Here is a 25,029-nt window from a genome sequence, read left to right as displayed (position 1 = left end):
TCAAGACCTCTGCCATGGGGAATAGCATTCTTATCTACCTACCCTGTCTATATTCCCATATTTTGTATCCCTCTATCAGCCTGCCCTCTGCTCTGGAGAAATCTAACCCAGCCAATCCAGTCTCTCATAGCTGAAACGTCCCATCGCAGGAAACCCCTCCAGTGCAATCACATCCTTCTAATGGTGTCGTGACCAGAACTGCACATAATATTCGATCTATGACCTAAACAATGTTTTATAAAGTTGTCCCAAGACCTTTCTGTTTCTATATTCTATGCCCCAGTTAATGAAGGCAAGCGTTCCGTATGACATCTTCACCACCCTATCTACCTGTGCTGCCACCTTCCGGGATCTATGGACTTGTGCACCAAGATCCCTTTGTTCCTCAATACTTCCTAGTGACCTACAATTCATTGTGTATATCCTACCCTTATTAAACCTCCCTAAATTCATCACCTCAATACTTACCAGAATTAAATTCCATCTGCCATTGCTCTACCCAACTTAGCCGCTGATCGGCATCAGTCTGTCGCTAAGCCTATCCTTCTCACTATCAACTTTACCACCAATTTTCATGTCGTCTTCAATCTTACTTATTATACCTTCTGCATTTGCACCCAAGTCATTAATATCTCCAACAAACATCAAGGGTCCCGCTAGTCACAGGCTTCCAATCACAAAGGCACCCATCCACCCTTCGTCTCCTCTTAACAAGTCAATTTTAGATCCAATTTGCCAACTTTCATTGGATCTCATGGACTCTAATATTTTCGACCAGCCTTCCATGTGGGACCTTGTCAAAGGCCTTACTGACATCCATGTAAACCATATCAACTGTGCTACCCTCATCAATGTGTTTACTTACCTTCTCAAAAAAACTCAATTGAATTAATTAGACCGGACCTCCCACCAACAAACCTGTGCTGACTATCCCTGATCAATCCCTGCCTTTCCAAGTGTTGCTTAATCGTGTCCCTCAGAATTATTTGCAATAATTTCCCTGCCACTGCTGTTCGACAAACTGGCCTGTAATAATCTGTTTTACCCCTGCTGTCCTGCTTGAATACGGGTACCACATTGGAGGATAGCTAGTCATCTGGCACTCCACCCTTGACCAGAGAAGATTTGCCCCAGCAAGCTCCTCCTTTGCCTCCCACAGCAGCCTGGGATACATCTCATCAGGCCCAGAGGGTTTATGCACCTTTATGCCCATTAACACATCTATTACCTTGTCCTTCTTAATCTTAATCTGCTCTGGAACTTCACCATCTCAACTGAAGCCTTTCTCCTTGGTGAATACAGATGAAAATATTAATTCAAGACCTCAGCCACGTCCTCTGGCTCCACGTACAGGTTGATCCTTTGGTCCCTAAATGGCCCTGGTCATCCTCTTGCTCCTAATACAATTAAAACATGCCTTGGGAGTTTACCTTAATCCTACCCACCAATGATCTTTGCCCTCCTAATTTTGTTAATAATAATCCTTATTAGTCTCACAAGCAGGCTTACTGTGAAAATCCCCTAAGCACCTCGCACTACACTTTCTCTACTTCTGAAGGACTTCTTTCATTTATAGTGCTCTATGCCTGCCATATGCTTCCTTTTTTTCTTTAGCAAACCCTTGATATCCCTTGAAACAGTATACAGTATGAAAGGAAGCTTGCAGGGAACATAAAGACTGACACTTAGAGTTTCTATAGATATGTGAAGAGGAAGACATTGGGAAAGAGAAATGTAGGCCCCTGACAGACAGAAACAGGGGAATGCATAATAAGGGACAAAGAAATGGCTGAGAAATTGAATACATGCTTTGGTTCTGCCTTCACAAATGAGGCCACAAATCAGATCCCAGAAATATTGGAGAATGAAAGGTTTAGTGAGAAGGAAGAACTGAGGGAGATGAACATAAGTAGAGAAATGGTGCTGGGAAAACCAGATGGGATTGAAGGCGAATAAATCCTCAGGGCCTGAGAATCTGCATCCCAGAGTGCTGAGGAAGTGGCTCTGGAAATAGTGGATGCATTGGTGGTCATCTTCCGGGATTCTATAGACTCTGTAACTATCCCTGCAGATTGGAGGGTAGCTCACATCACTCCAATATTCAAAAAGGGAGGTAGAGAGAAAGCAGGGAATTATAGACTAGCAGTGTCCAAAGCCAGGGAAGAGATTGCTGAGCCTTTGGCTTTGATTTTTAGGTCATCATTGGCTACAGGAATAGTGCCAGAGGACTGGAGGATAGCAAATGTGGTCCCTTTGTTCAAGAAGGGGAGTAGAGATGACCCCGGTAACTATAGGCCGGTGAGCCTAACATCTGTGGTGGGTAAAGTCTTGGAGAGGATTATAAAAGATACGATTTATAATCATCTAGATAGGAATAATATGATTAGGGATAGTCAGCATGGTTTTGTGAAGGGTAGGTCATGCCTCACAAACCTTATCGAGTTCTTTGAGAAGGTGACTGAACAGGTGGACGAGGGTAAAGCAGTTGATGTGGTGTATATGGATTTCAGTAAAGCGTTTGATAAGGTTCCCCACGGTCGGCTATTACAGAAAATACGGAGGCTGGGGATTGAGGGTGATTTAGAGATGTGGATCAGAAATTGGCTAGTTGAAAGAAGACAGAGGGTGGTGGTTGATGGCAAATGTTCAGAATGGAGTTCAGTTACGAGTGGCGTACCACAAGGATCTGTTCTGGGGCCGTTGCTGTTTGTCATTTTTATAAATGACCTAGAGGAGGGCACAGAAGGTTGGGTGAGTAAATTTGCAGACGACACTAAAGTTGGTGGAGTTGTAGACAGTGTGGAAGGATGTTGCAGGTTACAGAGGGACATAGATAAGCTGCAGAGCTGGTCTGAGAGGTGGCAAATGGAGTTTAATGTAGAGAAGTGTGAGGTGATTCACTTTGGAAAGAATAACAGGAATGTGGAATATTTGGCTAATGGTAAAATTCTTGGCAGTGTGGATGAGCAGAGGGATCTCGGTGTCCATGTACATAGATCCCTGAAAGTTGCCACCCAGGTTGATAGGGTTGTGAAGAAGGCTTATGGTGTGTTGGCCTTTATTGGTAGAGGGATTGAGTTCCGGAGCCATGAGGTCATGTTGCAGCTGTACAAAACTCTGGTACGGCCGCATTTGGAGTATTGCGTACAGTTCTGGTCGCCTCATTACAGGAAGGACGTGGAAGCTTTGGAACGGGTGCAGAGGAGATTTACCAGGATGTTGCCTGGTATGGAGGGAAAATCTTATGAGGAAAGGCTGACGGACTTGAGGTTGTTTTCGTTAGAGAGAAGAAGGTTAAGAGGTGACTTAATAGAGGCATACAAAATGATCAGAGGGTTAGATAGGGTGGACAGTGAGAGCCTTCTCCCGCGGATGGAGGTGGCTAGCACGAGGGGACAGAGCTTTAAATTGAGGGGTAATAGATATAGGACAGAGGTCAGAGGTAGGTTTTTTACACAAAGAGTGGCGAGGCCGTGGAATGCCCTACCTGCAACAGTAGTGAACTCGCCAACATTGAGGGCATTTCAAAGTTTATTGGATAAGCATATGGATGATAATGGCATAGTGTAGGTTAGATGGCCTTTAGGTTTTGACTTCCCATGTCGGTGCAACATCGTGGGCCGAAGGGCCTGTACTGCGCTGTATCGTTCTATGTTCTGTGTTCTGTGTTCTAATGTGGTTTTTTTAAATTTAGAGGATCCAATTATTTTTTTTCCAATTAAGGGGCAATTTAGCGTAGCCAATCCACCTAACCAGCATATCTTTGGGTTGTGGGGAACACCACACGCAGGCACGGGAAGAATGGGAAGCACGGTAGCATGGTGGTTAGCATAAATGCTTCACAGCTCCAGGGTCCCAGGTTCGATTCCCGGCTGGGTCACTGTCTGTGCAGAGTCTGCACGTCCTCCCCGTGTGTGCGTGGGTTTCCTCCGGGTGCTCCGGTTTCCTCCCACAGTCCAAAGATGTGCGGGTTAGGTGGATTGGCCATGCTAAATTGCCCGTAGTGTCCTAAAAAGTAAGGTTAAAGGGGGGGTTGTTGGGTTACGGGTATAGGGTGGATACGTGGGTTTGAGTAGGGTGATCATTGCTCGGCACAACATCGAGGGCCGAAGGGCCTGTTCTGTGCTGTACTGTTCTATGTTCTATGTTCCACATGGACAGTGACCCAGGGCCGGGATTAGAACACGGGTCCCCAACTCCGTCGTCCCAGTGCTAACCACTGCACCCACCATGCTGCCCTCTGCACAGTATTATGCCAAAGAACAATGAAGAAAGAAAAAAATTACAGCACAGGAACAGGCCCTTCGGCCCTCCAAGCCTGCGCCGATCCAGATCCTCAATCTAAAACTGTCACCTATTTTCTAAGTATCTGTATCCCTCTGCTCCTTGCCCATTCATGTGTCTGTCTAGATACATCTTAAATGATGCTATCGTGCCCGCCTCTACCACCTCCGCCGGCAATGCGTTCCAGGCACGTATATCTCCCTTAAACCTTGAACTCGTGACCCCTAGTAATTGAGGGGGGAAAAGCTTCTTGCTATCCACCCTGTCTATACCTCTCATGATTTTGTAGAACTCAATGAGGTCCTCCCTCAACTTCCGTCTTTCTAATGAAAATGACCCTAATCTACTCAACCTTTCTTCATAGCTAGCGCCCTCCATACCAGGCAACATCCTGATCAACCTCCTCTGCACCTTCTCCAAAGCATCCACATCCTTTTGGTAATGTGGCGACCAGAACTGCACGCAGTATTCCAAATGTGGCTGAACCAAAGTCTTATTTGACTGTAACATGACCTGCCAACTCTTGAACTCAATACCAATACCCCTTCCGATGAAGGAAAGCATGCCGTTTGCCTTTGTGATCACTCTATCAACCTGCGCAGCCACCTTCAGGGTACAATGGACCTGAACACCCAGATCTCTCTGTACATCAATTTTCCCCAGGGCTTTTTCATTTACCGTATAGTTCGCTCGTGAATTGGATCTTCCAAAATGCATCACCTCGCATTTGCCCGGATTGAACTCCATCTGCCATTTCTCCGCCCTGTACTCCAATCTATCTATATTTTGCTACTCCACCAATCTTAGTGTCATCTGAAAACTTGCTAATCAGACCACCCATACCTTCCTCCAGATCATTTATGTATATCACAAACAACAGTGGTCCCAGCACGGATTCCTGTGGAACACCACTGGTCACAGTTCTCCATTTTGAGAAACTCCCTTCCACTACTACTCTCTGTCTCCTGTTGCCCAGCCAGTTCTTTATCCATGTAGCTAGTACACCCTGGACCCCATGGGACTTCACTTTCTCCATCAGCCTACCATGGGGAAACTTATCAACTGCCTTACTGAAGTCCATGTGTATGACATCTACAGCCCTTCCCTCATCTATTAACTTTGTCACTTCCTCAAAGAATTCTATTAAGTTGGTAAGACATGACCTTTCCTGCACAAAACCACATTGCCCATCACTGATAAGCCCATTTTCTTCCAAATGGGAATAGATCCTATCCCTCAGTATCTTCTCTAACAGTTTCTCTCGCACTGACGTCAGGCTCACTGGTCTATAATTACCTGGATTATCCCTGCTACCCATCTTAAACAAGGGGACAACATTTGCAATTCTCCAGTCCTCCGATACCTCACCTGTGTTCAAGGATGCTGCAAAGATATATGTTCAGGCACCAGCTATTTCCTCTCATTTCCCTCAGCAACCTGGAATAGATCCCATCTGAACCTGGGGACTTGTCCACCTTAATGCCTTTTAGAATACCCAACACATCCTTCCTCCTTATGCAGACTTGACCTAGAGTAATCAAACATCTATCCCTAACCTCAACATCCGTCATGTCCCTCTCCTCGGTGAATACCGATGCAAAGTACTCGTTAAGAATCTCACCCATTTTCTCTGACTAGAACATAGAACATAGAACATAGAACGATACAGCACAGTACAGGCCCTTCGGCCCTCGATGTTGCACCGACATGGAAAAAAAATCTAAAGGCCATCTAACCTACACTATGCCCTTATCATCCATATGCTTATCCAATAAATTTTTAAATGCCCTCAATGTTGGCGTGTTCACTACTGTTGCAGGTAGGGCATTCCACGGCCTCACCACTCTTTGCGTAAAAAACCCACCTCTGACCTCTGTCCTATATCTATTACCCCTCAATTTAAGGCTATGTCCCCTCGTGCTAGCCACCTCCATCCGCGGGAGAAGGCTCTCGCTGTCCACCCTATCTAACCCTCTGATCATTTTGTATGCCTCTATTAAGTCACCTCTTAACCTTCTTCTCTCTAACGAAAACAACCTCAAGTCCATCAGCCTTTCCTCATAAGATTTTCCCTCCATACCAGGCAACATCCTGGTAAATCTCCTCTGCACCCGTTCCAAAGCTTCCACGTCCTTCCTATAATGAGGCGACCAGAACTGTACGCAATACTCCAAATGCGGCCGTACTAGAGTTTTGTACAACTGCAACATGACCTCATGGCTCCGGAACTCAATCCCTCTACCAATAAAGGCCAACACACCGTAGGCCTTCTTCACAACCCTATCAACCTGGGTGGCAACTTTCAGGGATCTATGTACATGGACACCGAGATCCCTCTGCTCATCCACACTACCAAGAATTTTACCATTAGCCAAATATTCCACATTTCTGTTATTCTTTCCAAAGTGAATCACCTCACACTTCTCCACATTAAACTCCATTTGCCACCTCTCAGCCCAGCTCTGCAGCTTATCTATGTCCCTCTGTAACCTGCAACATCCTTCTGCACTGTCTACAACTCCACCGACTTTAGTGTCGTCTGCAAATTTACTCACCCATCCTTCTGCGCCTTCCTCTAGGTCATTTATAAAAATGACAAACAGCAACGGCCCCAGAACAGATCCTTGTGGTACGCCACTCGTAACTGAACTCCATTCTGAACATTTCCCATCAACTACCACTCTCTGTCTTCTTTCAACTAGCCAATTTCTGATCCACATCTCTAAATCACCCTCAATCCCCAGCCTCCGTATTTTCTGCAATAGCCGACCGTGGGGAACCTTATCAAACGCTTTACTGAAATCCATATACACCACATCAACTGCTCTACCCTTGTCTACCTGTTCAGTCACCTTCTCAAAGAACTCGATAAGGTTTGTGAGGCATGACCTACCCTTCACAAAACCATGCTGACTGTCCCTAATCATATTATTCCTATCTAGATGATTATAAATCGTATCTTTTATAATCCTCTCCAAGACTTTACCCACCACAGACGTTAGGCTCACCGGCCTATAGTTACCGGGGTTATCTCTACTCCCCTTCTTGAACAAAGGGACCACATTTGCTATCCTCCAGTCCTCTGGCACTATTCCTGTAGCCAATGATGACCTAAAAATCAAAGCCAAAGGCTCAGCAATCTCTTCCCTGGCTTCCCAGAGAATCCTAGGATAAATCCCATCCAGCCCTGGGGACTTACCTATTTTCACCTTGTCCAGAATTGCCAACACTTCTTCCCTACGCACCTCAATGCCATCTATTCTAATAGCCTGGGTCTCAGCATTCTCCTCCACAATATTATCTTTTTCTTGAGTGAATACTGACGAAAAGTATTCATTTAGTATCTCGCTTATCTCCTCAGCCTCCACACACAACTTCCCACCACTGTCCTTGACTGGCCCTACTCTTACCCTAGTCATTCTTTTATTCCTGACATACCTATAGAAAGCTTTTGGGTTTTCCTTGATCCTACCTGCCAAAGACTTCTCATGTCCCCTCCTTGCTCGTCTCAGCTCTCTTTTTAGATCCTTCCTCGCTTCCTTGTAACTATCAAGCGCCCCAAATGAAACTTCACGCCTCATCTTCACATAGGCCTCCTTCTTCCTCTTAACAAGAGATTCCACTTCTTTGGTAAACCACGGTTCCCTCGCTCGACCCCTTCCTCCCTGCCTGACTGGTACGTACTTATCAAGAACATGCAATAGCTGTTCCTTGAACAAGCTCCACATATCCAGTGTGCCCAACCCTTGCAGCCTACTTCTCCAACCAACACATCCTAATTCATGTCTAATGGCATCATAATTGCCCTTCCCCCAGCTATAACTCTTGCCCTGCGGGGTATACTTATCCCTTTCCATCACTAACGTAAAGGACACCGAATTGTGGTCACTGTTTCCAAAGTGCTCACCTACCTCCAGATCTAACACCTGGCCTGGTTCATTACCCAAAACCAAATCCAATGTGGCCTCGCCTCTTGTTGGCCTGTCAACATATTGTGTCAGGAAACCCTCCTGCACACATTGTACAAAGAACGACCCATCTAATGTACTCGAACTATATCTTTTCCAGTCAATATTTGGAAAGTTAAAGTCTCCCATAACAACTACCCTGTTACTTTCGCTCTTTTCCAGAATCATCTTCGCCATCCTTTCCTCTACATCCCTAGAACTATTAGGTGGCCTATAGAAAACTCCCAACAGGGTGACCTCTCCTTTCCTGTTTCTAACCTCAGCCCATACTACCTCAGAAGAAGAGTCCCCATCTAGCATCCTTTCCACCACCGTAATACTGTCCTTGACTAGCAGCGCCACACCTCCCCCTCTTTTGCCCCCTTCTCTGAGCTTACTAAAACACCTAAACCCCGGAACCTGCAACAACCATTCCTGTCCCTGCTCTATCCATGTCTCTGAAATGGCCACAACGTCGAAGTCCCAGGTACCAACCCATGCTGCCAGTTCCCCTACCTTATTTCGTATACTCCTGGCATTGAAGTAGACACACTTCAAACCACCTACCTGAACACTGGCACCCTCCTGCGAAGTCAAATCTGTGCTCCTGACCTCTATACTCTCAATCTCCCGTACCCCAAAACTACAATCCAGGTTCCCATGCCCCTGCTGAATTAGTTTAAACCCCCCCAAAGAGCACTAACAAATCTCCCCCACGCATAACTTTCCTCCTTTGTCCTTGAGTGGGCCAACCCTTTCTCTAGTTACCCTCTTGCTCCTTATATATGAATAAAAGGCTTTGGGATTTTCCTTAACCCTGTTTGCTAAAGATATTTCATGACCCGTTTTTTAAGAAGCGTTGCAAGGATAATCCGGGTAATTATAGGCCAGTGAGCTAGACGCCCGTGATAGCGAAATTGTTGGGAAAAATTCTCAGAGATAGGATCTATGCACATTTGGAAGTGAATGGTCTTATTCGCAACAGACAGCATGCTTTTGTATGAGGAAGCTCATGTCTCACTAATTTGATTGAATCTTTTGAGGAAGTGACAAAAATGATTGACGAGGAAGGCTCAGCGGGTTGGGTGGGGTTGCGAGGGTGGAATCGAGGTGGGCGCGGGTGGAATGTTCTTTACAAGGACGGTGCGGACTCGATGGGCCGGAGAGCCTCCTGCACTGTAAATTCTTATGATTCTATGCCTGTGAATGTTGTCTACATGGACTTTCGTAATGCATTTGATAAGTCAGATTATCATAGAATTTACAGTGCAGAAGGCGGCCATTCAGCCCATCGAGTCTGCACTGACTCTTGGAAAGAGCACCCTACCCAAGGTTAACACCTCCACCCTATCCCCATAACCCAGTAACCCCACCCAACACTAAGGGCAATTTATCATGGCCAATCCACCTAACCTGCACATCTTTGTGACTGTGGGAGGAAACCGGAGCACCCGGAGGAAACCCACGCAGACACGGGGAGGATGTGCAGACTCCGCAAAGACAGTGACCCAAGCCGGAATCGAACCTGGAACCCTGGAGCTGTGAAGCGATTGTGCTATCCACAATGCTACCGTGCTCCCTCATGGAAGGCTGGTACAAATGATTAGATCACATGGGGTCAGGGGTGAACTAGCTGGATGGATCCAGAACTGGCTTGGCCATAGAAGACAGAGGGTAGCAGTATAAGAGTGTTTTTCCGAATGGAGGTCTGGAACTAGTAGTGTTCCACAGGGATCAGTACTGGGACCTCTGCTCTTTGTAATATATGTAAATGACTTGGAAGAAAACGTAGTGGATCTGATGAGCAAGTTTGCAGATTGCAGGAGTTGCGGATAGTGATTTATAAAAAAAAAATTTATATTACCCAATTATTTTTATCCAATTAAAGGACAATTTAACGTGGCCAATTCAACCACCCTGCACATCTTTTGGGCTGTGGAGGTGAGACCCACGCAGACACGGGAAGAATATGCAAACTCCACACAGACAGTGACCCGGGGCCAGGATTGAACCCGGATCCTCTTCACCATGAGACAGCAGTGCTAGCCACTGTGCCACCGTGCTGCCCGTGTTGCGGATAGCGATGAAGATTGTCAGAATACAGATAGGCTGCAAAATTGGGCAGAGAAATGGCAGATGGAATTTAACCCGGGCAAATGCAAGGTGATGCATTTTGGAAGATCCAATTCAGTTGGGAGCTATAAAATAAATGGTAGAACCATCAGGAGCATAGAGACACATAGAGATCCAGGCGTGTTAGCCTCTAGCTGCTGTTGAGTAAAGAGTCAAGAGTTCGGCTCCTTTTCCCAAACACCTTTATTTTTCCTTGAACACACTCAGCATCAAACTCTAACATCACATCACATGCTCCCAAGGCCAGCTGTGGCCTCGTTGCATATCAGTGCCAATTATTGGATCAAATGAGGCATCTAATTGGAATGTTTCTTCACCCATTCCTTAACAGTTTCCCATTCCTTGGAGAAAAAAAATTATTTGGTGAAAAGAAAATTACAAGAAACTCAAAAACAGACACAATTTCCCCCTTTTTTTCAGTTTTGGAAGGAAAAAAACCCCAAAACAAACAGTCACAGAAACAGGCGCCCTTCATTAACAATATTCAAAAGTTTCTGTGAACTCGCCCCACTTTTCGTTAAACAGTCAGATAATTGATAGCTACTGTTGATTCATTTAATTTTTGCTACTCCCCTCTGTCCAACATGCAATGCCGTTTCTCGTTGACACTTTTTGTAGAGTACGTTTTCCCACAGGGATTTATTGTCAATGTGATGCTCAATGGGTATGTTACCCAAATCCCAAAATGTCTGTCAATATCGTGAGATATATAAAAGGCCATATCCACCGCCTCTACAAGGATAAAGTCTCAGCAGCTGAAGTGTTTTTGAACACTCTCCTTGTTTTCTTTGTTTCCCACACAAGAGGGCAACATTTACCATTGTTCCCCGTAAGGAAAATGATAAAACCTCCTGCGCTTGAAACCCCATCACATAAATTTGCATAGGACGCATCACTATAAACTATGAGTTTCAAGTGCCTAAGATCACCTAAAACCGGAAACCTCAAAACACACTCCTGCATTTTTAGTTTTTAGAATGTTTGTACATTCTCCCCATATCTGCGTGGGTCTCACCTTTGTTTGCCCTCATTATGCCTTCCACTTTAGGATCATTCATTTTTGTACTCAACTCTAAAATATCAAAACTAACGTCCGGTCTAGTCTGTCTACTTAACCAGTTCAGTTGCCCAATTAAACTTCGCAGTTGCTCTTTTTCCATCTTTGAAACCACTGTGTCTTTATGTGAAACCCGACTACGACAAATTGCTATTGGGCTGATGCTCTCCAAATAAGATTGTTGACATAAAGTTGCCCCTAATTTAGTCTGTCCGATTTCCAGTCCAATATATTTAAATCACCGGAAGCCTGACTTCCAACCCTGAATTCTTTCCTCAACCCAGAGATTACAATAGCTTCAAAATCACTAGTCCCACCCCACAAAAAATCATCAACATGCATCATAAAGATGCCAGAAAGATTTCCTTTATGGTGCCAGTAAAACATTGCCGGGTCTGCTTTCAACTGGCAACAGTCTAACTTTAACAAAAAACTAACCGTACCAGAAAATAACAGACTATAGACGCATCATTTAATCCATATACACATTTGTTCAACTTCCACAGTACCCCTTCTGTGTTAGCTGCCTCTTTAGGAGGATGGAGAAAAATATCTCTCTGAAGCTGATGCCCCTGCAAAAAGGCAGCTTTTATATCTATAGATTTGCATTCCCATGTCTTTGTGGCTAATAGAGCCAAGAAGATCTTTAAAATAACCTTTCCTGCCGTAGGTGAATCTACCCTTCAATCCTGATCTTCTAAGTTTTCTTCAAATCCGCATGCCACAAGCCTGGCCTTTGCCTTATAAGAAGTCTTACAACACCAGGTTAAAGTCCAACAGGTTTGTTTCAAACACGAGCTTTCGGAGCACGGCTCCTTCTTCACCTGAAGAAGGAGCCGTGCTCCGAAAGCTCGTGTTTGAAACAAACCTGTTGGACTTTAACCTGGTGTTGTAAGACTTCTTACTGTGCTCACCCCAGTCCAACGCCGGCATCTCCACATCTTTGCCTTATAAGTTCCATCTGGAAGAATCTTTTCCATGCAAATCTACCTGTGGGATAGAGCTCTGTCCCCTATCCAGTACTTCCGTGTATACCCCAAATTCACTCCAACTGTGTAGTTCTTGCTGTTTGGCATCTTTGATAACTTTTTCAACTAATTTATTGGAAGCCACCAAAATCTCACGTGCATGTGGGATTCTACGCCAAGTAGCATTCATATCTTCCCATATTCCGAGACCTTGACAAACTACGTCCCCTATCACGCCTGGTATCTCGTTCTGTATTGCTACTGTTTGATCTTTCCCTTCTGCTGTGGGATGTCCTTTCAATAGTCCTTGACCTCTTCTTGTGCATCTATTCACTATCCAATGTACTGTTTGAACTAGCACTGCATTTCTGTACCCTCGATTTTTGAACTTTGTGTTCCCAATCCATTGTCTTGACACCCTCCCCTGTATGCTGTACATTCAATCAGTGTTTACACTTGCCAGTGGTCTTCCCTGCTCTACTAATAACAGTTGCATCCTTCCATTGACGAGACCCTTCAAGCAAGTACATCACTTTTGTACCAACTTTTGGCAGTTATCCTTTCAGAAAAATGACCTGTTCTAATTGATCAGAAGTATTGTGTTGCTCTACAGAAACCCCGTCTATATCAGTTAACTGGTTCTCATAGTTCTGTAGATATGTGTACCAGATAACCCTGGTTCCTCCTCATGTCTGTCTGCTCTGTCTAAACTTGAAAATGTGTAATCCGTACCCATTATCCTTGATGAATGTACCCTAACAGTTTGATTGCCATGTTGCAAAATAATTATTTTGCCATCTATGCCTATGATCTTCCCTGGGCCTTTCCATTCATTAAAATTATCTATTTTATTGCATACTATGTCTCCTTGCTGAAAAAAGGTCTGCTCAGAAGTAAAGGTATCTCACTTCATACAACACCTGTGCTAATGAAATGATTCACTCTGGCAGTATTGCAAGGGATCGCCACTCTTTTCAGCAACTTCAGAGTATTATTATCCCCAAACCTGAAACTTGTGGAACTTTCAAATTCCTTAACCTTGTTACAATTTTCAGCATTCAAAGAGTCCAGGTAACATTTTAACCAGTCAATTCCACACACAGTAGATGTGCAGCCACTGCCCAATACAGCACAATTGAAGGATTCTGCAACCAACACCCTCATTACCGGAGTAAAACTGCTTGTTAATAGGACTTCTTTCTGGTCACTGTCTTTTTCCTCTTCTGACTCTTCCGTGTCATGTGTAGCTTCAAACACTATTATAACGTGTTGGACAGTTGAAAGCACAATGGTATCGAGAATCAAACAGAAAACATTGGTTTATCATACCCTGGGCATTTCTGGGGTTCATTTTCCTATTTCCATTCTCCATTTCACTCCTCCTATTATAGGTTTTAAATGGGTTTCTAGCCTCATAATGTCCGGGTCCCGATCTCCTTCCATTTTCTCATAACCTGTTCATAGCCGTACAATCCTGTCAGTAGTGTATCTTCCATAGTCTGCTTTATTGCCTACTGACCCATTTGTGACATAAGAGCCATAAGAATTGAACTTCTATAAGGCCTCTATCATCTGATCGCATAAGGTATCAGTATATGCAAACTTGACTCCTGTCAAAATCAGAAGCCTATCCATATTGGACACACCAGCACAGTCGAGTAACAAATGCCAACACAGATGGTGGAAATTCCAGACGTTATTTGTTCAGCCTTCTGTATCGCCTGCTAAATTCCATTATGTAGTGCTCAATAGAGATATCCCCTGTTTTCCGGAATTATCGAATTCTGACCAGGCTTCATACACACTTAACAAGTCATCCTTTTGATAAATCTTATCCATAAAATGAGCCTCCAAACCTCCAATGTAGTCTAACTCTTCCAATTCCAGTTCAGAAAACACTTTGCTTCGGATTTTCCTCTCACAAGGTAGTGTTATGGGCCAGGGTTTAAAGAACCCCGAAGTGTATCATGGAGTTCACCTGACCCACAACCTTTAATAGATTGTGGTATGGGGAGCACACGGCCCACTCTACAGGCGTGGTGCAGCAGAAATGGAAAAGTATTTTTCAAGCAAAACAATGTTTATTCTGTGAACTCAAGTTAACCTTTTTAAAACATACAGTGAACATCTTAGCAATCATCAATTCAAATACAACCCCCAAAGAATGCAATACTAAGTAATCCTTTAAGCTTTCCTTTTAACATCCAGAAGACTTAAACCACCTTTTACCAGAGGCACATCAGGTTAAAGTCACTACTGTTATTAGTTTTAAATCACCAGGATCGATTTACACTCATTAGATTACAGAGAGATTCATACACCTTCTGGCTGTGACTGCAGCTATCCAGCTCTGAAAACAAAATTAAAACACACCCTGCAGCAAACAGCCTAAAACAAAAGTAAAAAGATGACAGACAGCCCAGCTCCACCCACTCTGACATCACTGCAGTAGTAAACACCTATTTCTTAAAGGTACTCTCACTACAGATATTTATATACACACCCAATTATTAAAAATCATTTCTTAAAGGTACTCTCACATGACAGCAGAGAAAGAGCCAATGCCATACCTTGTTTCCTCTTTCCCAAGGCAGTTACCTTAGTCCACATAACAACTGCACTTCTCCATTGGTCGTACGATCCCCTTTCAGAAATAAGGGGGATAGTCATATCCGGCCATCTTTATCCTAAGTTCAGCCATATTTTCTTCTTTCTTCTCACTCACTCCTTGATTGATGTTTTTTTTCCATCCTCTGCTACCACTGTTAGTCTATGTCTGCTGTTGAGTAAAGATTGAAGAGATCTGCTCCTTTTCCCAAACACCTTTGTTTCTCTTTGAACACATTCAGCACCAAACTCTATCATCACACCACATGCACCGAAGGCCACCTGTAGCCTCTTTACATCAGGGGCAACACGGTAGCATGGTGGTTTGCATAAATGCTTCACAGCTCCAGGGTCCCAGGTTCGATTCCCGGCTGGGTCACTGTCTGTGCGGAGTCTGCACGTCCTCCCCGTGTGTGCGTGGGTTTCCTCCGGGTGCTCCGGTTTCCTCCCACAGTCCAAAGATGTGCGGGTTAGGTGGATTGGCCATGCTAAATTGCCCGTAGTGTCCTAAAAAGGTAAGGTTAAGGGGGGGCGGGGTGTTGTTGGGTTACGGGTATAGGGTGGATAGGTGGGTTTGAGTAGGGTGATCATGGCTCGGCGCAACATCGAGGGCCGAAGGGCCTGTTCTGTGCTGTACTGTTCTATGTTCTATGTTCTATCTCAGTGCCAATTATTGGATCAATAAGACATCTAATTGGAATGTTTCTTTACCCATTCCTTCACAGGGCGTGCAGGTCCACAGATCTTTAAAAGTGGCAGCACAGGTTGAAGTGGTAAACAAAGCATATGGCATGCTTGCCTTCAGAGGACGGGATATCGAGTGTAAAAACTCAAAAATTATATATTCCAGTTATATAGAACTTTGGTTAGGCCACATTAACTGTTTCCAATTCTGGTTACTGCATTACCAGAAGGACGTGAGGCTTTGGAAAGAGCACAGAAAAGGTTTAGCAGGATGTTGCCTGATATGAAGGGTATTTAGCTATGGTGAGAGATTGAATAAACTGGGATTGTTCTCCCTCGAGAGACAGAGACTGAGGGGCGACCTGATAGAAGTTTATAAAATTATTTGGGTATAGATAGGATGAACAGTTGGAAGCTTTTTCCCAGGGCAGAAAAGACAATTACCAGGGGGCACAGGTTCAAAGTGAGGAAGGAAAGGTTCAGTGGAGATGTGCGAGGGAAGTTTTTTACACAGATGGTGGTGGTGACATCCATCCCCACATAAACTTTTCACCCCTGCAACTACTAACAATCTCCACATTCAACAGCAAAATCTCTCTCTCTCCCCCATCCCCCTCCCCCCCCCCCCCCCCCCCCCCCCCCAAAAAAAAGATGCAAGTCCCCAACCTCTGCACACATTTCAAACATGCTCCCGATCATTACATAGTGCCTGCACTCCGGTTCACAAGCATTGTCCACTCAGTCCTCCTCCAGTTTATGCTTCTTAATGAAGTCTTCGGCCGATTCTGGGGTCTCGAAATAATACTCCCGGCCTCCGAACGTCACCCATGATTTTGCCGGGTAGAGCACCCCAAACCTGATCTGCCGCCGGTACAGCACTGCCTTGACCTTGTTGAAACCTGCCTACTGCTTTGCCAACTCGGCTCCAATGTCCTGATAATTCGGACGTTATTTCCCTCCCAGTCGCAGGTACGCTTCACTCTGGCCCATGGCAGAAATGTCTTTCTCCACGCCCGTGGCGTCTCAGGAACCTATGCGGTATGTCCACTTCAGTCACCTTATCTAGCACCCTTTCTACCTCCAGCCCCGCCAGCATCTTCGTGCGTAGCACGGTAGCATAGTGGTTAGCATCAATGCTTCACAGCTCCAGGGTCCCAGGTTCGGTTCCCGGCTGGGTCACTGTCTATGCGGAGTCTGCACGTCCTCCCCGTGTGTGCGTGGGTTTCCTCCGGGTGCTCCGGTTTCCTCCCACAGTCCAAAGATGTGCGGGTTAGGTGGATTGGCCATGCTAAATTGCCCATAGTGTCCTAAAAAGTAAGGTTAAGGGGGAGTTGTTGGGTTACGGGTATATGGTGGATATGTGAGTTTGAGTAGGGTGATCATTGCTCGGCACAACATCGAGGGCCGAAGGGCCTGTTCTGTGCTGTACTGTTCTAAATCTAAAATCTTCGAGGCGCACCTCATGGCACTTGTACCTTCCACTCATTCAGGCAGGCCCACTATTTGCAGGCTCTGCCTTCTCGAGGCATTCTCCTGCTCCTCCAGCTTTGCCCTCAATGTTTTACACAGGTCCCCTAGGAGCCCCACCTCCACTTCCAGAGCCACCACAGGATTACTGTGATCTGAGATCACTCCTTCGATCTCCCAAATTTATGACCCCAGCACCTCCAGACACCTCTCCACTTGTTGCAGAGAACTCTTCAGGGTTGCCACAGTTTCTTCGCTGGCTTTTGTGCGATCCTCACACCTCTGTTGATGGAATTCCGCCTTGATAAAAGCTCATCCATCTGGGCCCTTCCCCCACCTGCATGTTTACTGTTGCTGCAGTTCCAACTTTTCAGCCAAATCTCTCACCAGGTCTGGTAACCAGCAGACATACTACTCCCGGGGGAAACTACTCCTCCAACATTCACCTACGCTTTTCATCAGAATTCCCCCCCAGTATAGGGTAAAAAGAGCTCTTTTCTGCGACTTTAAGCACGAGCTGCCCTGTATGTGACCATTCACTCCATCGCCACAACCAGAAGACAACATAAAATATTTTAACTTCCTATCTACATCTGTCACCAACCCAATACTCTTCACATGCCATTTTGAAATTTAGTTAACAAAACTGGTTTATTCATATCTGTGCAGACCTTTAAAGAGAGAGACCCTTTTCAGGAACAATCTGAAAATCCTTTTGGCATGTCGGTCTCTTCTGCTGTTACGGACGCCTGGTCAGCTCTCAACAGTGGTTAAGAGACATAACGTTTTAAAGTTTAAAGATGGTGCGGTAAGATCAATTTGTTCCAGGAGTGATAATATAAGAAATAGGACTTGGATATTTTATAAACTACTTTATTAAAACAAAAGAAATGAAAACAATATGTAAACTTTTAAACTTCAACCCTAACAATAACAGATCACATGTAGTTTCTTAATCTTAACACACAGTTCACACTAAACAGCACTTTCACAGAACGTGCAGCTCTCATGCCACTTACACAGGGCAATACTTGCATTTACAAAGCAATTTTTCTTCTGTCAGGAACAGAACTCTGCTTGCCAAACCAAGCTCTGCAATCTTGGACTTGACACCACCCTGTGCAGCTGGATCCTTGACTTCCTCACCAACAGACCACAATCTGTCAGGATAGGCAATAGCACCTCCTCCACAACACCGGGGCTCTGCAAGGATGTGCACTCCATCCTCTACTGTACTCCCTATATATATGACTGCGTGGCAAGATTTAACTATACGTTTGCAGATGATACGACTGTGGTGGGGCATATCTCAAACATCGGCGAATCAGACAACAGGAGGGAGATAAATCACTTGGTTGCATGGTGTACTGAAAACAACCTCTCTCTAAATGTCGGAAAGACCAAGGAACTGATCATCGACTTCAGGAAGTGTATCACGACACACACTCCTGTCTGCATCAATGGCTCCGAAGTGGAGATGGTCGATAGCTTTAAGTTCCTGGGGGTCACCATCACCAACAGACTGTCCTAGTCCACTCATGTTGATGCAACAAGTCTCTACTTCCTACGGAAGCTAAAGAAATGTGGAATTAGGGGCTGGTTTAGCACAGTGGGCTAAACAGCTTGGCTTGCAATGCAGAACAATGCCAGCAGCGCGGGTTCAATTCCCATACCAGCCTCTCCGAACAGACGGCGGAATGTGGCAACTAGGGGCTTTTCACAGTAACTTCATTGAAGCCTACTTGTGACAATAAGGAATTATTATTATAATGTCTGCATCGACTGTCACAAACTTCTATAGATGTGCGATAGAGATCAGCCTAACCGGCTGCATCACAGCCTGGTATGGCAACTGCTTGGTCCAAGGTTGCAAGAAACGGAAGAGTGTGGTGAACTCAGCACAACGCATCACACAAACTTGCCATCCCCACGTTGATTCTGTATACACCTCCCGCTGTCTCACTAAGGCAGACAGCATTATCAGAGACCCCTCCCACCCAGGCTTTGCCCTCTTCCAGACCCTTCCATCAGGCAGAAGGTACAGAAGTCTGAAGACTCGCACATCTAGACATAGGAACAGCTTCTTCCCCACAGCTACAAGACTCCTCAACGACTCCCCCTCAGACTGATCTGTTCTCTGTAAAAACACTATTCATGATGCCCTATGCTGCTCTTGCTCATATATTTGAGTTATTTGGCCCCTTGTTCCACACTGTAACCAATCACTGTCGCAGTACCATAGGGCAGCACGGTAGCATAGTGGTTAGCACAGTTGCTTCACAGCTCCAGGTTTGATTCCCAGCTAGGTCGCTGTCTGTGTGGAGTCTGCACATTCTCCCCGTGTCTGCGTGGGTTTCCTCCGGGTGCTCCAGTTTTCTCCCACAGTCCAAAGATGTGCAGGTTAGGTGGATTGGCCATGTTAAATTGCCCTTAGTGTCCAAAAAATGTTAAGTGGGGGTTACTGGGTTACGGGGATAGGGTAGATACGTGGGCTTCAGTAGGGTGCTGTTTGAAAGGGCTGGTGCAGACTCGATGGGCCGAATGGCCTCCTTCTGCACTGTAAATTCTATGACCTATGATTTGTCTTAAGTGGGGATAGTATATTTAGGGGCATAGACCCTGTTCTCTGATTAGAAAGACTAAAACTAGTTGGAAATTTTTTTTAAAAATTGAATCTAATTAAATAAAATAGAAATGCAGGGCCAGGTGATGTGTTCCTGCATGATGTAGGAGCTGGTGGGTTCCATTGTGGTTCCCAATGATACATCTGTGGTTAGTGGTGGTTGCTTGAGGAACTCCGGCTCAGTTGATGAGCTGGATTCTGAGCTTCGAATGCAGCAACACATCACGGAGGGCGAGAGGTACCTGGCCACTGTTTTCAGGAGGCAGTCACACAACTTAGACTAACAAACTTAAATTTAGCCGGTGGTCAGGGACAGAAGGTTGTGTCTGTGAGCGAGGCAGGTAGAGGGATCCAGGAGGTAGGGTTGCAGGATCGTCAGCCCTTCTCTAACAGCTTTGAAATTCTTGCTCCCTGTGTGGACAGGAGCGGGGACTGCAGGGAGGTTGAGCAAACTGACTACAGCACCATGGTACAGGGATTGTTCGAGTGGGAGGATAGAAAAGAAATGTAGTCGTAATCGGGGATAGTATAGTTAGGGGCATAGGCCCTGTTCTCTGACCAGAATCTAGAGTCCCGAAGGTTGTGGTGCCTGCCTGGTGGTCGGGTTCGGGATATCTCTTATGGCTACAGAGGAATTTGGAGTTGGAGGGCAATGATCCAGTTGTCTTCATCGATGTAGGTACCAACGACATAGGTAGGAGTAGAGGTTCTGCTGAAAGAATATGAGCAGCTACTCACAATTGGATGATGTAAATAGAAGAGGCAAAATAGTGTAAATTTACTTGTAAAATATAGTGGCCATGAAGTTTTTTAAAAAAAGGTTGACCAATTCAGGGAAGAGGAACGTCTAGAGGTTTGTAGAGTGTTAGATCAAAGGGGAAAAACAGATTAAGGGAAACACTGAAGACTGTGTTGGTATGTGATGGCTGCGAGATCTTGAACACAATAGACTTGTGGGTGAAGCCAGTCTTGTGAACATCGGTTTGTTATCACCCTCAGAGAACACTCTAGAGCAGAAAGGCACTGTGTGAAAAAGTTACTTGAATTTTACAGATTAGAAAATCTATAAGGACTGTTTCCGTCAAAAGAGGGTTCAGAGCTTAATTTAGTTGAGCCAAGATTTTTTAGGAAATGTTCAAAAATTTGATTTGATTTGTCATATGTACTGAAGTACAGTGAAAAGTATTTTTCTGTGGCCGTGGCAATGTACAAAGTACGCACATAGCAGACAAAAAAGAATAATCAACAGAGTACATTGACAAATGGTACATCGACAAACAGTGACTGTTTACAGTCCGGAACAAGGGGCCAAACAAAGCAAATACATGAGCAAGAGCAGCATAGGACGTTGTGAATAGTGTTCTTAAGCGAGCAGATCAGTCTGAGGGGGAATTGTTGAGGAGTCTTATAGCTGTGGGGAAGAAGCTGTTCCTATGTCTGGATGTGCGGGATTTGAGACTTCTGTACCTTCTGCCTGATGGAAGGGTCTGGAAGAAGGCAATGCCTGGGTGGGAGCGGTCTCTGATAATGCTGTCTGCCTTCTTGAGGCAGAGGGATGTGTACACAGAATCAATGCGAGGATGGCAAGCTTGTGTGATATGTTGGGCTGAGTTCACCACACTGAGGTTTCTTGCGATCTTGGGCTGAGCAGTTGCCATACCAAGCTGTGATGCAGCCGGAAAGGATGTTCTCTGATTCATCTGTAGAAGTTTGAGAGTCGAAGCAGACATGCCAAGTTTCTTTAGCTTCCGTAGTAAGTAGAGACGTTGTTGGGCTTTCTTGACTGGTGCATCAATGTGAGTGGACAGACTATTGGTGATGGTGACCCCCAGGAACTTAAATCTATCGACCATCTCCACTTCGGAGCCATTGATGCAAACAGGGGAGTGTCGTGCCACGCTTCCTGAAGCCGATGATCAGTTCCTTGGTCCTTCCAAAATTTAGAGAGAAGTTGTTTTTGGTACACCATGCAACCAAATGATCTATCCCCCTTCTGTAGTCTGATTCGTCGTTGTTTGAGATCTGACCCACCACAGTCGTATCATCCGCAAACATACAGATTGAGTTGGAGTTAAATCTTGCCACACAGTCATGTGTGTATAGGGAGCACAGTAGCAGACTGAGCACACATCCTTGCGGGGCCCGGTGTTGAGGACTATTGTGGAGGAGGTGTTGTTACCTATCCTGACAGATTGCAGTCTGTAGGTGAGGAAGTCGAGGATCCAGCTGCACAGAGAGGGGTCAAGTCCAAGATTGCAGAGTTTGGTTACAAATCTTGTTGGGATAATGGTGTTGAAGGCGGAGCTGTAGTCTATGAACAACAGTATTACTTAAGTGACCTTGTTGAGGTGTTCGAGTGTTGATTATAGGGTCAGGGAGATGGTATCTGCTGTGGTCCGGTTGCGGTGATGGGCAAACTGCAATGGATCGAGACCGTTTGGGAGGCTGGCGTTGATCCATCTCATGACTAGCCGTTCAAAGCATTTCATGGTAACAGACGCCAGGGCCACCGGTCGGTAGTCGTTGAGGCAGGCTACCTTGTTCTTCTTTGGTACTGGTATTATGGTGGTCTTCTTGAAGGAGGTGGGGACCTCCGTGGAGGAGTGAGGTGTTGAAGATATCTGCGAATACACTCGCCAGCTGGTCAGCACAGGCTCTTGAGTGCTCGGCCAGGGATTCCGTCGGGGCCCATCACTTTCCCCGGATTCACTTTCAAGAAGATCTGTTACCTCCAGAGGCTGTAATTTTTTTTAATTTTTTTTTTATAAATTTAGAGTACCCAATTCATTTTTTCCAATTAAGGGGCAATTTAGCGTGGCCAATCCACCTAGCCTGCACATTTTTGGGTTGTGGGGGCGAAACCCACACAAACACGGGGAGAATGTGCAAACTCCACACGGACAGTGACCCAGAGCCGGGATCGAACCTGGGACCTCGGCGCCCTGAGGCTACAGGGCTAACCCACTGAGCCACCATGCTGCCCACCAGAGGCTGTAATAGTGGGTGTGGGTGTGTCCAGCGCTGTTGGGGTGGGTGGCACTAATACATTGGCTGTCTGCTCAAAGTAGGCATAGAATTTGTTCAGTACAGTTAAGTGTGTAAAGGTGTTCTTGTGTTATTTTCTTTTTTTTCTTCATTTTAAAAAATGGTTAACTTTAATATAAAATCACCACAAATGGTTCCTTATCTCGACTTCAAATAACCTCAAAGCACAAATTGCAAAATACTTCTGGCAGCTGTTTCAAGTTTCTGTTTGAGAATTTGGCAGCGTGGCATTTATCATTTGCCATGCCATGTCACGACTCTCAGTCATTATCCCAATTGATATTTGGGCTATTAAAGTTCCCCAATATCACCACTCCATAGTTCTTGTACGTCCCTTCAGATTTGCTCCTTGACTTCTGACAATTGGGAGGGCCTTTTTGCTTCTCAACTTTATCCAAATGGGATCTGTCTTTGCCCCATCAAGGACATCCTCTATTTCGAACACTACTATACCTTCCCGAATCAGTAATGTCACCCCACCTTTTTTTTTCTTTTCTATCCTGTTCTATCTTACCGGAAGACTTTTGTTTCTGTGAATAATAAGCATTCCGTCCTCATCATTTTTGAGTCTTATTTTTGTTATTGCTGCTACATCATCAAACTATGGAATTCCTACACTGCGGAAGGAGACCATTCGGCCCATTGAGTCTGCATTGACCCACGGAAAGAGCACCCTACCTAGGCTCACTCCCCCAACCTATCTCCGTAACCTAACCTGTACATACCTGGACACTGAGGGGCAATTTATCATGGTCAATCTGCCTAACCTGCACATCTTTGGACTGTGGGAGGAAACCGGTGCACCCGGAGGAAGCCCAGGTAGACACTGGGAGAGCGTGAAAACTCCATACATGGGTCACCCAAGGTAGGAATTGAATCCAGGTCCCTGATGCGCTGTGGGGCAGCAGTTCTAACCACTGTCACAATGCCATCCAATGTTCTCACGTAATGATTTGTGCTTCTAGCTGTCTTCTGTTCTTCATAGTCCTCCTTGGTCTGCCCCTTTCTATGTGGAACTATTCCCTTCTCTAGTACTGTCCAACACACAGCTTATGCTCGTTATTCCTCTTTCCTCCTTCAATATACTGGTGCCCATTCCCCTGCTAATTTAGTTAAAACCCTCACCAACTACACGAGTATCCTCCGCGTGAGACTATTATTTCAATCCTGTTGAGTTATAACCCCTTACTTTTGAATTGGCACTTCCTGCCCCAAAACTGGTCCGAATGCCCCGGGAACCTGAGGTCTTCTCTCCTGCATCATGCTTCAAGTCGCACATTTTACAAACATACAAACAAGTAGCAGGAGTAGGCCATTCAGCCCCTTGAGCCGCATCCTGGCTATCCCTGATAACCTTTCACTGTCCTGTCAATCAAGAAACTATCTAACTCTGCCTTAAAAATATCTAAAGTCTCTGCTTCTACTGCCTTTTGAGGAAGAGAGTTCCAGAAACTCGCCACCCTCTGAGAAAAAATGTTCTCATCTCCATCTTAAATGAACGACCCCTTACTTTTAAACTGACTTGTTCTAGATTTTCCACAAGAGGAAACATTCTCTCCACATCCACACTCTGAAAAACCGTCAGGATCTTCTATGCTTCAATCAAGTTGCATCTTACTCTTCTAAATTCTAGTGGGGGGTGGGGACAGTCATCGTGTTGGGGTGAGAGGAGCGGGCAAATGTGCTGCCATGTCTTGTTCTGGTTGTGACCAATTACTAAGGATTAACAATGTTTATATTTGTCACATTCATGTTTCCACAGGTAATGAGAGATGAACAGCTGTGTGTATCTTCTACACTTGTTTCCAATCCAAGGGCTTTAACATGGCTGATGGATCCTGTTTTCTCAATCACCACAGCGCAGAAACATGCACTGCTGAATCTACACGTACCAAGGGACCCTGTCTCCTGGATCACCATAACCCGGAGACCCTCGCATTGCAATCTTCACAGGCTGAGGCAAAGTTCCGCGTGTAAATAATCTTTCATTAAAATCATCCCTTGCAATGGATCTTCATGGCTATTTTTCTTTACAGAATTATGGGGGACTTAACATTAGTTCCTCATTTGGTTCCAGAATACTGTCTGGCTGGGTCTGTGTATTGCTTTTGTGTGCTGTTACAATCTATGCAGGGGAAATAGTAAATCCAAATAACCAAATTTATGGAACAACACAAATGAAAACATTTGCAACGAGATTCCACTTTTTGTAGC

At 45.2% G+C, this 25,029-nt stretch overlaps 1 protein-coding gene across 1 annotated transcript in view; it reads left to right on the top strand.

The window, feature by feature from the left end:
- The window catches only part of uimc1 (ubiquitin interaction motif containing 1), a 93,653-nt gene extending 68,827 nt beyond the window's left edge, over nucleotides 1–24,826 (top strand). Inside the window, exon 8 of the mRNA XM_038795220.1 lies at nucleotides 24,578–24,826. The gene's annotated coding sequence lies outside the window, so the exon portion shown is untranslated. The remainder of the gene's footprint in view (nucleotides 1–24,577) is intronic.
- Nucleotides 24,827–25,029: the final 203 nt, after the last annotated feature.

The sequence above is a fragment of the Scyliorhinus canicula genome, chromosome 4, assembly GCF_902713615.1.
Source record: "Scyliorhinus canicula chromosome 4, sScyCan1.1, whole genome shotgun sequence".
NCBI lineage: Eukaryota > Metazoa > Chordata > Chondrichthyes > Carcharhiniformes > Scyliorhinidae > Scyliorhinus > Scyliorhinus canicula.
Note: the sequence above shows the minus strand (reverse complement) of the source record. Positions and strands in the feature narration are given on the sequence as shown.